Source organism: Triturus cristatus, chromosome 1_1 (genome assembly GCF_964204655.1).
Source record: "Triturus cristatus chromosome 1_1, aTriCri1.1, whole genome shotgun sequence".
Taxonomy (NCBI): Eukaryota; Metazoa; Chordata; class Amphibia; order Caudata; family Salamandridae; genus Triturus; species Triturus cristatus.
The window spans coordinates 714,760,152-714,776,056 of NC_140579.1; positions in this window are offsets into that span (position 1 = coordinate 714,760,152).

The window sequence follows — 15,905 nt, forward strand, 5'->3', positions numbered from 1 at the left end:
CAAACATCAGACATCAAGCATCCGACATCCACAAGCATCAGACATCATGCATCAGACATCATGCATGAGACATCCACAAGCATCAGACATCAGGCATCAAACATCCACAAGCATCAGACATCCACAAGCATCATGCATGAGGCATCAGACATCCACACGCATCAGACATCATGCATCAGACATCAGGTGTCAGACATCATGCGTCAGACATCCACAAGCATCAGACATCAGGCATCAGACAGCCACAAGCATCAGACATCAGGCATCAGACATCCACAAGCATCAGACATCAGGAATCAGACATCAGGTATCACACATCAGACATCAGGCCTCAGACATCAGACATCCACAAGTATCAGACATTAAGACATCAGGCATCAGACATCATGCATCAGACATCAGACATCCACAAACATCAGACATCAAGCATCAGACATCCACAAGCATCAGGCATCAGACATCATGCATCAGACATCATGCATGAGACATCCACAAGCATCAGACATCAGGCATCAAACATCCACAAGCATCAGACATCATGCATCAGACATCTGGCAACACACGTCCACAAGCATCAGGCATCAGACATCCACAAGCATCAGACATCAGGCATCAGACATCCACAAGCATCGGACATCAGGCATCAGACATCATGCGTCAGACATCATACATCAGACATCGGGCATCAGACATTCACAAACATCAGGCATCAGACATCAGGCATCAGACACCCACAAACATCATGCGTCAGACATCCACAAGCATCAGACATCCTGCATCAGACATGCGTCAGACATCAGGTGTCAGACATCATGCATCAGACATCCACAAGCATCAGACATCAGGCATCAGACAGCCACAAGCATCAGACATCCACAAGCATCAGACATCAGGAATCAAACATCCACAAGCATCAGACATCCACAAGCATCAGACATCCACAAGCATCAGACATCAGGAATCAAACATCCACAAGCATCAGACATCATGCATCAGACATCAGGCAACACACATCCACAAGCATCAGACATCGGGCATCAGACATCAGGCATCAGACTTCCACAAGCATCAGACATCAGGCATCAGACATCCACAAGCATCAGACATCAGGTATCAGACATCAGGCAACACACATCCACAAGCATCAGACATCCACAGGCATCAGACATTAGGCATCAGACATCCACAAGCATCAGACATCAGGAATCAGACATCAGGCATCAGACATCAGGCACCAGACATCCACAAGCATCAGGCATTAGACATTCACAAGCATCAGACATCAGGCATCAGACATCCACAAGCATCAGACATCATGCATCAGATATCAGGTGTCAGACATCAGGTGTCAGACATCCACAAGCATCAGACATCAGGCACCAGACATCCACAAGCATCAGGCATCAGACATTCACAAGCATCAGACATCAGGCACCAGACATCCACAAGCATCAGGCATCAGACATTCACAAGCATCAGACATCAGGCACCAGAAATCCACAAGCATCAGACATCCACAAGCATCAGACATCATGCATCAGACATCATGCATCAGACATCAGGTGTCAGACATCATGCATCAGACATCCACAAGCATCAGACATCAGGCATCAGACAGCCACAAGCATCAGACATCAGGCATCAGACATCCACAAGCATCAGACATCAGGAATCAGACATGCCTGATGCCTGATGTGTGATACCTGATGTCTGATTCCTGATGTCTGATGTTTGTGGATGTCTAATGCCTGATGTTTGATGCTTGTGGATGTCTGATGCCTGATGTCTGATGCTTGTGGCTGTCTGATGCCTGATGTCTGATGTGTGATACCTGATAAGACATCAGGCCTCAGACATCAGACATCCGCAAGTATCAGACATCTACAAGCATCAGACATTAAGATATCAGGCATCAGACATCATGCATCAGACATCAAGCAACACACATCCACAAGCATCAGGCATCAGACATCCACAAGCATCAAGCATCGGACATCAGGCATCAGACATCCACAAGCAACAGACATCATGCATCAGGCATCAGACATCCACAAGCATCAGGCATCAGACATCCACAAGCATCAGGCATCAGACATCCACAAGCGTCTGGCATCAGACATCAGGCATCCACAAGCATCAGACATCCACAAGCATCAGGCATTCGACATCAGGCATCAGACATCAGGCACCAGACATCCACAAGCATCAGACATCCACAAGCATCAGACATCTGGCATCAGACATCCACAGGCATCAGACATCAGGCACCAGACATCCACAAGCATCAGACATCCACAAGCATCAGACTTCAGGCATCAGACATCCACAAACATCAGACATCAAGCATCAGACATCCACAAGCATCAGGCATCAGACATCAGGCATCAGACATCATGCATCAGACATGCATGAGACATCCACAAGCATCAGACATCAGGCATCATACATCCACAAGCATCAGACATCCACAAGCATCATGCATGAGGCATCAGACATCCACAAGCATCAGATATCATGCATCAGACATCATGCATCAGACATCAGGTGTCAGACATCATGCATCAGACATCCACAAGCATCAACATCAGGCATCAGACAGCCACAAGCATCAGACATCAGGCATCAGACATCCACAAGCATCAGACATCAGGAATCAGACATCAGGTATCACACATCAGACATCAGGCCTCAGACATCAGACATCCACAAGTATCAGACATCTACAAGCATCAGACATTAAGACATCAGGCATCAGACATCATGTATCAGACATCAGACATCCACAAACATCAGACATCAAGCATCAGACATCCACAAGCATCAGACATCATGTATCACACATCAGACAACACACATCCACAAGCATCAGGCATCAGACATCCACAAGCATCATGCATCAGACATCATGCATCAGACATCAGGTGTCAGACATCCACAAGCATCATATATCAGGCATCAGACAGCCACAAGCATCAGACATCGACAAGCATCAGACATCAGGAATCAAACATCCACAAGCATCAGACATCCAAAAGCATCAGACATCATGCATCAGACATCAGGCAACACACATCCACAAGCATAAGGCATCAGACATCAAACATCGGGCATCAGTCATCAGGCATCAGACATCAGGCACCAGACATCCACAAGCATCAGGCATCAGACATTCACAAGCATCAGACATCAGACATCCACAAGCATCAGACATCCACAAGCATCAGACATCATGCATCAGACATCATGCATCAGACATCAGGTGTCAGACATCATGCATCAGACATCCACAAGCATCAGACATCAGGCATCAGACAGCCACAAGCATCAGACATCAGGCATCAGACATCCACAAGCATCATACATCAGGCATTAGACATCCACAAGCATCAGACATCAGGAATCAGACATCAGGTATCAGGCATAAGAAATCAGGCCTCAGACATCAGACATCCACAAGTATCAGACATCAGGCATCAGACATCCAAAAACATCAGACATCAAGCATCAGACATCCAAAAGCATCAGACATCAGACATCATGCATGAGACATCAGGCATCAAACATCCACAAGCATCAGACATCATGCCTCAGACATCAGGCAACACACATCCACAAGCATCAGACATCCACAAGCATCAGACATCATGCATCAGACATCAGGCAACACACATCCACAAGCATCAGGCATCAGACATCAAACATCGGGCATCAGACATCAGGCATCAGACTTCCACAAGCATCGGACATCAGGCATCAGACATCCACAAGCATCAGACATCAGGCATCAGACATCCACAAGCATCAGACATCAGGCACCAGACATCAGCCATCAGGCATAAGACATCCACAAGCAACAGACATCAGACATCAGGCATCAGACATCCACAAGCATCAGGCATCAGACATCCACAAGCGTCAGGCATCAGACATCAGGCATCCACAAGCATCAGACATCCACAAGCATCAGGCATCCGACATCAGGCATCCGACATCAGGCATCAGACATCAGGCATCAGGCATCAGACATCAGGCATCAGACATCCACAAGCATCAGGCATCAGACATCAGGCATCCACAAGCATCAGACATCCACAAGCATCAGGCATCCGACATCAGGCATCCGACATCAGGCACCAGACATCAGGCACCAGACATCCACAAGCATCAGACATCCACAAGCATCAGACATCCACAAGCATCAGACATCCACAAGCATCAGGCATCAGACATCTGGCATCAGACATCCACAAGCATCAGACATCAGGAATCAGACATCACGCATGAGACATCCACAAGCATCAGACATCAGGCATCAAACATCCACAAGCATCAGACATCATGCATCAGACATCAGGCAACACGCATCCACAAGCATCAGACATCAGGCATCAGGCATCAGACATTCACAAACATCAGGCATCAGACATCAGGCATCAGACATCCACAATCAGGCATTAGACATCCACAAGCATGAGACATCATGCATCAGACATCAGGTATCAGACATCATGCATCAGACATCATGCATCAGACATCATGCATCAGATATCAGGCATCAGACATCAGGAATCAAACATCCACAAGCATCAGACATCATGCATCAGACATCAGGCAACAAACATCCACAAGCATCAGGCATCAGAAATCAAACATCGGGCATCAGACATCAGGCATCAGACTTCCACAAGCATCAAGCATCAGACATCCACAAGCATCAGACATCAGGTATCAGACATCAGGCAACACACATCCACAAGCATCAGGCATCAGACATCAGGCATCAGGCACCAGACATCCACAAGCATCAGGCATCAGACATTCACAAGCATCAGACATCAGACATCCACAAGCATCAGACATCCACAAGCATCAGACATCATGCATCAGACATCATGCATCAGACATCAGGTGTCAGACATCATGCATCAGACATCCACAAGCATCAGACAGCCACAAGCATCAGACATCAGGCATCAGACATCTACAAGCATCAGACATCAGGAATCAGACATCAGGTATCACACATCAGACATCAGGCATAAGACATCAGGCCTCAGACATCAGACATCCACAAGTATCAGACATCTACAAGCAGACATTAAGACATCAGGCATCAGACATCATGCATCAGACATCAGGCATCAGACATCCACAAACATCAGACATCAAGCATCAGACATCCACAAGCATCAGACATCATGCATCAGACATCATGCATGAGACATCCACAAGCATCAGACATCAGGCATCAAACATCCACAAGCATCAGACATCAGGCAACACACATCCACAAGCATCAGACATCAGGCATCAGACATTCACAAACATCAGGCATCAGACATCAGGCAACACACATCCACAAGCATCAGGCATCGGACATCAAGCATCAGACATCAGGCATCAGACATTCACAAACATCAGGCATCAGACATCAGGCATCAGACATCCACAAACATCAGGCATCAGACATCCACAAACATCAGGCATCAGACATCCTGCATCAGACATCATGCGTCAGACATCAGGTGTCAGACATCATGCATTAGACATCCACAAGCATCAGACATCAGGTATCAGACAGCCACAAGCATCAGACATCCACAAGCATCAGACATCAGGAATCAAACATCCACAAGCATCAGACATCCACAAGCATCAGACATCATGCATCAGACATCAGGCAACACACATCCACAAGCATCAGGCATCAGACATCGGGCATCAGACATCAGGCATCAGACTTCCATAAGCATCAAGCATCAGACATCAGACATCAGACATCCACAAGCATCAGACATCAGGTATCAGACATCAGGCAACACACATCCACAAGCATCAGGCATCAGACATCCACAGGCATCAGACATCAGGAATCAGAAATCAGACATCAGGCACCAGACATCCACAAGCATCAGGCATCAGACATTCACAAGCATCAGACATCAGGCATCAGACATCCACAAGCATCAGACATCATGCATCAGACATCAGGTGTCAGACATCATGCATCAGACATCCACAAGCATCAGACATCAGGCATCAGACAGCCACAAGCATCAGACATCAGGCATCAGACATCAGGCATCAGACATCCACAAGCATCAAACATCAGGCATCAGACATCCACAAGCATCAGACATCAGGCATCAGACAGCCACAAGCATCAGACATCAGGCATCAGACATCCACAAGCATCAAACATCAGGCATTAGACATCCACAAGCATCAGACATCAGGCATCAAACATCCACAAGCATCAGGCATCATGCATCAGACATCAGGCAACACACATCCACAAGCATCAGGCATCAGACATCCACAAGCATCAGACATCATGCATCAGACATCAGGCAACACACATTCACAAGCATCAGACATCAAACATCGGGCATCAGACATCAGACATCCACAAGCATCGGACATCAGACATCCACAAGCATCAGGCATCAGACATCAGCCATCAGGCATAAGACATCCACAAGCATCAGACATCAGGCATCAGACATCCCCAAGCAACAGACATCATGCATCAGACATCAGGCAACATACATCCACAAGCATCAGGCATCAGACATCAAACATCAGGCATCAGACATCCACAAGCATCAGGCATCAGACATCAGGCATCCACAAGCATCAGACATCCGACATCAGGCATCAGACATCAGGCACCAGACATCCACAAGCATCAGACATCCACAAGCATCAGACATCTGGCATCAGACATCCACAAGCATCAGACATCAGGCATCAGACATCAGGCACCAGACATCCACAAGCATCAGACATCCACAAGCATCAGACATCAGGCACCAGACATCCACAAGCATCAGACATAAGGCATCAGACATCCACAAGCATCAGACATAAGAAATCAGACATCAGGCATCAGGCACCAGACATGCACAAGCATCAGACATCCACAAGCATCAGACATCTGGCATCAGACATCCGGCACCAGACATGCACAAGCATCAGGCATCAGACATGCACAAGCATCAGGCATCAGACATGCATCAGACATCCACAAGCATCAGACATCAGGCATCAGACAGCCACAAGCATCAGACATCAGGCATCAGACATCCACAAGCATCAAACATAAGGCATTAGACATCCACAAGCATCAGACATCAGGAATCAGACATCAGGTATCACACGTCAGACATCAGGCATAAGATATCAGGCCTCAGACATCAGACATCCACAAGTATCAGACATCTACAAACATCTAGCATCAGACATCATGCATCAGACATCAGGTATCAGACATCCACAAACATCAGACATCAAGCATCAGACATCCACAAGCATCAGACATCAGGCATCAGACATCCACAAACATCAGACATCAAGCATCCGACATCCACAAGCATCAGACATCATGCATCAGACATCATGCATGAGACATCCACAAGCATCAGACATCAGGCATCAAACATCCACAAGCATCAGACATCCACAAGCATCATGCATGAGGCATCAGACATCCACAAGCATCAGACATCATGCATCAGACATCATGCATCAGACATCAGGTGTCAGACATCATGCATCAGACATCCACAAGCATCAGACATCAGGCATCAGACAGCCACAAGCATCAGGCATCAGACATCCACAAGCATCAGACATCAGGAATCAGACATCAGGTATCACACATCAGACATCAGGCCTCAGACATCAGACATCCACAAGTATCAGACATCTACAAGCATCAGACATTAAGACATCAGACATCATGCATCAGACATCAGACATCCACAAACATCAGCCATCAAGCATCAGACATCCACAAGCATCAGGCATCATGCATCAGACATCATGCATCAGACATCCACAAGCATCAGACATCAGGCATCAAACATCCACAAGCATCAGACATCATGCATCAGACATCAGGCAACACACATCCACAAGCATCAGACATCCACAAGTATCAGACATCAGGCATCAGACATCCACAAGCATCGGACATCAGGCATCAGACATCATGCGTCAGACATCATGCATCAGACATCAGACATCAGGCATCAGACATTTACAAACATCAGGCATCAGACATCCACAAACATCATGCATCAGACATCCACAAGCATCAGACATCCTGCATCAGACACCATGCATCAGACATCAGGTGTCAGACATCATGCATCAGACATCCACAAGCACCAGACATCCTGCATCAGACATCATGCATCAGACATCAGGTGTCAGACATCATGCATCAGACATCCACAAGCATCAGCCATCAGGCATCAGACAGCCACAAGCAGCAGACATCAGGAATCAAACATCCACAAGCATCAGACATCCACAAGCATCAGACATGCATCAGACATCATGCATCAGACATCAGGCAACACCCATCCACAAGCATCAGACATCGGGCATCAGACATCAGGCATCGGACTTCCACAAGCATCAAGCATCAGACATCAGGCATCAGACATCCACAAGCATCAGGCATCAGACATCCACAAGCATCGGACATCAGGCATCAGACATCCACAAGCATCAGACATCAGGCACCAGACATCATGCATAAGACATCCACAAGCATCAGACATCAGGCATCAGACATCCACAAGCAACAGACATCATGCATCAGGCAACATACATCCACAATCATCAGGCATCAGCCATCAAACATCAGACATCCACAAGCATCAGACGTCAGACATCCACAAGCGTCAGGCATCAGACATCAGGCATCCACAAGCATCAGACATCCACAGGCATCCGACATCAGGCATCAGACATCCACAAGCATCAGACATCCACAAGCATCAGGCATCAGACAGCTGGCATCAGACATCCACAGGCATCAGACATCAGGCACCAGACATCCACAAGCATCAGACATCCACAAGCATCAGGCATCAGACATCCACAAGCATCAGACATCCACAAGCATCAAACATCATGCATCAGACATCATGCATCAGACATCAGGTATCAGACATCATGCATCAGACATCCACAAGCATCAGATATCAGGCATCAGACAGCCACAAGCATCAGACATCAGGAATCAAACATCCACAAGCATCAGACATCCACAAGCATCAGACATCATGCATAAGACATCAGGCAACACACATCCACAAGCATCAGGCATCAGAAATCAAACATCGGGCATCAGACATCAGACTTCCACAAGCATCAAGCATCAGACATCAGGCATCAGACATCCACAAGCATCAGACATCAGGTATCAGACATCAGGCAACACACATCCACAAGCATCAGGCATCAGACATCAGGAATCAGACTTCAGGCATCAGACATCAGGCACCAGACATCCACAAGCATCAGGCATCAGACATTCACAAGCATCAGACATCAGGCATCAGACATCCACAAGCATCAGACATCATGCATCAGAAATCATGCATCAGACATCATGCATCAGACATCAGGTGTCAGACATCATGCATCAGACATCCACAAGCATCAGACAGCCACAAGCATCAGACATCAGGCATCAGACATCCACAAGCATCAGACATCAGGAATCAGACATCAGGTATCACACATCAGGCATAAGACATCAGACATCCACAGTATCAGACATCTACAAGCATCAGACATTAAGACATCAGGCATCAGACATCATGCATCAGACATCAGACATCCACAAACATCAGACATCAAGCTTCAGACATCCACAAGCATCAGACATCATGCATCAGACGTCATGCATCAGACATCCACAAGCATCAGACATCAGGCAACACACATCCACAAGCATCAGACATCAGGCATCAAACATCCACAAGCATCAGACATCAGGCAACACACATCCACAAGCATCAGACATCAGGCATCAGACATTCACAAACATCAGGCATCAGACATCAGGCATCATACATCAGGTGTCAGACATCATGCGTCAGACATCCACAAGCATCAGATATCAGGCATCAGACAGCCACAAGCATCAGACATCCACAAGCATCAGACATCAGGCAACACACATCCACAAGCATCAGGCATCAAACATCGGGCATCAGACATCAGGCATCAGACATCAGGCATCAGACATCCACAAGCATCAGACATCAGGTATCAGACATCAGGCAACACACATCCACAAGCATCAGACATCAGGCATCAGACATCCACAAGCATCAGACATCAGGAATCAGACATCAGGCATCAAACATCAGGCACCAGACATCCACAAGCATCAGGCATCAGACATTCACAAGCATCAGACATCAGGCATCAGACATCCACAAGCATCAGACATCATGCATCAGACATCATGCATCAGACATCAGGTGTCAGACATCAGGTGTCAGACATCAGGTGTCAGACATCAGGTGTCAGACATCCACAAGCATCAGACATCAGGCATCAGACATCAGGCATCAGACATCCACAAGCATCAGACATCAGGAATCAGACATGCCTGATGTCTGATGTGTGATACCTGATGTCTGATTCCTAATGTCTGATGCTTGTGGATGTCTAATGCCTGATGTTTGATGCTTGTGGATGTCTGATGCCTGATGTCTGATGCTTGTGGCTGTCTGATGCCTGATGTCTGATGTGTGATACCTGATAAGACATCAGACATCAGGCATCAGACATCAGGCATCAGACATCCACAAGCATCAGGCATCAGACATCATGCATCAGACATCAGGCATCAGACATCCACAAACATCATACATCAAGCATCAGACATCCACAAGCATCAGGCATCAGACATCATGCATGATACATCCACAAGCATCAGACATCAGGCATCAAACATCCACAAGCATCAGACATCATGCATCGGACATCAGGCATCAGACATCCACAAGCATCAGGCATCAGACATCAGACATCAGGCATAAGACATCCACAAGCATCAGACATCAGGCATCAGACATCCACAAGCAACAGACATCATGCATCAGGCATCAGGCAACATACATCCACAAGCATCAGGCATCAGCCATCAAACATCAGGCATCAGACATCCACAAGCATCAGACGTCAGACATCCACAAGCATCAGGCATCAGACATCAGGCATCCACAAGCATCAGACATCCACAGGCATCCGACATCAGGCATCAGACTTCCACAAGCATCAGACATCCACAAGCATCAGGCATCAGACATCTGGCATCAGACATCCACAGGCATCAGACATCAGGCACCAGACATCCACAAGCATCAGACATCCACAAGCATCAGACATCAGGCATCAGACATCCACAAACATCAGACATCAAGCATCAGACATCCACAAGCATCAGGCATCAGACATCAGGCATCAGACATCATGCATCAGACATCATGCATGAGACATCCACAAGCATCAGACATCAGGCATCAAACATCCACAAGCATCAGACATCATGCATCAGACATCAGGCAACACACATCCACAAGCATCAGACATCAGACATTCACAAACATCAGGCATCAGGCATCAGACATCCATAAACATCAGGCATCAGGCATCAGACATCCACAAACATCAGGCATCAGACATCCTGCATCAGACATCATGTGTCAGACATCAGGTGTCAGACATCATGCATCAGACATCCACAAGCATCAGACATCAGGCATCAGACAGCCACAAGCATCAGACATCCACAAGCATCAGACATCAGGAATCAAACATCCACAAGCATCAGACATCCACAAGCATCAGACATCATGCATCAGGCATCAGGCAACACACATCCACAAGCATCAGACATCGGGCATCAGACATCAGGCATCAGACTTCCACAAGCATCAAGCATCAGACATCAGGCATCAGACATCCACAAGCATCAGACATCAGGTATCAGACATCAGGCAACACACATCCACAAGCATCAGGCATCAGACATCCACAGGCATCAGACATCAGGAATCAGACATCAGGCATCAGACATCAGGCACCAGACATCCACAAGCATCAGGCATCAGACATCCACAAGCATCAGGCATCAGACATCCACAAGCATCAGACATCATGCATCAGACATCAGGTGTCAGACATCATGCATCAGACATCCACAAGCATCAGACATCAGGCATCAGACAGCCACAAGCATCAGACATCCACAAGCATCAAACATCAGGCATTAGACATCAGGAATCAGACATCAGGTATCAGACATCAGGCATAAGACATCAGGCCTCTGACATCAGACATCCACAAGTATCAGACATCTACAAGCATCAGACATTAGACATCAGGCATCAGACATCATGCATCAGACATCAGGCATCAGACATCCACAAACATCAGACTTCAAGCATCAGACATCCACAAGCATCAGACATCATGCATCAGACATCATGCATGAGACATCCACAAGCATCAGACATCAGGCATCAAACATCCACAAGCATCAGGCATGCATCAGACATCAGGCAACACACATCCACAAGCATCAGGCATCATGCATCAGACATCCACAAGCATCAGACATCAGGCATCAGACATCAGGCATCAGACATCCACAAGCATCAGACATCAGGAATCAGACATGCCTGATGTCTGATGTGTGATACCTGATGTCTTATTCCTGATGTCTGATGCTTGTGGATGTCTAATGCCTGATGTTTGATGCTTGTGGATGTCTGATGCCTGATGTCTGATGCTTGTGGCTGTCTGATGCCTGATGTCTGATGTGTGATACCTGATCAGACATCAGGCATCAGACATCCACAATCATCAGACATCAGGCATCAGACATCATGCATCAGACATCAGGCATCAGACATCCACAAACATCATACATCAAGCATCAGACATCCACAAGCATCAGGCATCAGACATCATGCATGAGACATCCACAAGCATCAGACATCAGGCATCAAACATCCACAAGCATCAGACATCATGCATCAGACATCAGGCAACACACATCCACAAGCATCAGGCATCAGACATCCACAAGCATCGGACATCAGGCATCAGACATCCACAAGCATCAGACATCAGGCACCAGACATCAGGCATAAGACATCCACAAGCATCAGACATCAGGCATCAGACATCCACAAGCAACAGACATCATGCATCAGGCATCAGGCAACATACATCCACAAGCATCAGGCATCAGCCATCAAACATCAGGCATCAGACATCCACAAGCATCAGACGTCAGACGTCCACAAGCATCAGGCATCAGACATCAGACTTCCACAAGCATCAGACATCCACAAGCATCAGGCATCAGACATCTGGCATCAGACATCCACAGGCATCAGACATCAGGCACCAGACATCCACAAGCATCAGACATCCACAAGCATCAGACATCAGGCATCAGACATCCACAAACATCAGACATCAAGCATCAGACATCCACAAGCATCAGGCATCAGACATCAGGCATCAGACATCATGCATCAGACATCATGCATGAGACATCCACAAGCATCAGACATCAGGCATCAAACATCCACAAGCATCAGACATCATGCATCAGACATCAGGCAACACACATCCACAAGCATCAGACATCAGACATCAGACATTCACAAACATCAGGCATCAGGCATCAGACATCCACAAACATCAGGCATCAGGCATCAGACATCCACAAACATCAGGCATCAGACATCCTGCATCAGACATCATGCGTCAGACATCAGGTGTCAGACATCATGCATCAGACATCCACAAGCATCAGACATCAGGCATCAAACAGCCACACGCATCAGACATCCACAAGCATCAGACATCAGGAATCAAACATCCACAAGCATCAGACATCCACAAGCATCAGACATCATGCATCAGACATCAGGCAACACACATCCACAAGCATCAGACATCGGGCATCAGACATCAGGCATCAGACTTCCACAAGCATCAAGCATCAGACATCAGGCATCAGACATCCACAAGCATCAGACATCAGGTATCAGACATCAGGCAACACACATCCACAAGCATCAGGCATCAGACATCCACAGGCATCAGACATCAGGAATCAGACATCAGGCATCAGACATCCACAAGCATCAGACATCAGGCATCAGACAGCCACAAGCATCAGACATCCACAAGCATCAAACATCAGGCATTAGACATCAGGAATCAGACATCAGGTATCAGACATCAGACATAAGACATCAGGCCTCCGACATCAGACATCCACAAGTATCAGACATCTACAAGCATCAGACATTAGACATCAGGCATCAGACATCATGCATCAGACATCAGGCATCAGACATCCACAAACATCAGACTTCAAGTATCAGACATCCACAAGCATCAGACATCATGCATCAGACATCATGCATGAGACATCCACAAGCATCAGACATCAGGCATCAAACATCCACAAGCATCAGGAATGCATCAGACATCAGGCAACACACATCCACAAGCATCAGGCATCAGACATCCACAAGCATCAGACATCATGCATCAGACATCAGGCAACACATCCACAAGCATCAGACATCAAACATCGGGCATCAGACATCAGGCATCAGACATCCACAAGCATCGGACATCAGACATCCACAAGCATCAGACATTAGGCACCAGACATCAGCCATCAGGCATAAGACATCCACAAGCATCAGGCATCAGACATCCACAAGCAACAGACATCATGCATCAAACATCAGGCAACATACATCCACAAACATCAGGCATCAGACATCAAACATCAGGCATCAGACATCCACAAGCATCAGGCATCAGACATCAGGCATCCACAAGCATCAGACATCCGAGTTCAGGCATCGGACATCAGGCATCAGACATCCACAAGCATCAGGCATCAGACATCAGGCACCAGACATCAGCCATCAGGCATAAGACATCCACAAGCATCAGACATCAGGCATCAGACATCCACAAGCAACAGACATCATGCATCAGGCATCAGACATCCACAAGCATCAGGCATCAGACATCCACAAGCATCAGACATCAGGCATAAGACATCAGGCCTCCGACATCAGACATCCACAAGTATCAGACATCTACAAGCATCAGACATTAGACATCAGGCATCAGACATCATGCATCAGACATCAGGCATCAGACATCCACAAACATCAGACTTCAAGCATCAGATATCCACAAGCATCAGACATCATGCATCAGACATCATGCATGAGACATCCACAAGCATCAGACATCAGGCATCAAACATCCACAAGCATCAGGCATGCATCAGACATCAGGCAACACACATCCACAAGCATCAGGCATCAGACATCCACAAGCATCAGACATCATGCATCAGACATCAGGCAACACATCCACAAGCATCAGACATCAAACATCGGGCATCATGCATCAGGCATCAGACATCCACAAGCATCAGGCATCAGACATCCACAAGCATCAGACATCAGACATCAGGCACCAGACATCCACAAGCATCAGACATCAGGCACCAGACACCCACAAGCATCAGACATCCACAAGCATCAGACATAAGGCATCAGACATCCACAAGCATCAGACATCAGAAATCAGACATCAGGCATCAGGCACCAGACATCCACAAGCATCAGACATCCACAAGCATCAGACATCAGGCATTAGACATCCGGCACCAGACATGCACAAGCATCAGGCATCAGACATGCACAAGCATCAGGCATCAGACATCATGCATCAGACATCAGGTGTCAGACATGCATCAGACATCCACAAGCATCAGACATCAGGCATCAGACAGCCACAAGCATCAGACATCAGGCATCAGACATCCACAAGCATCAAACATAAGGCATTAGACATCCACAAGCATCAGCCATCAGGAATCAGACATCAGGTATCAGACATCAGGCCTCAGATATCAGACATCCACAAGTATCAGACATCTACAAACATCAGGCATCAGACATCATGCATCAGACATCAGGTATCAGACATCCACAAACATCAGACATCAAGCATCAGACATCCACAAGCATCAGACA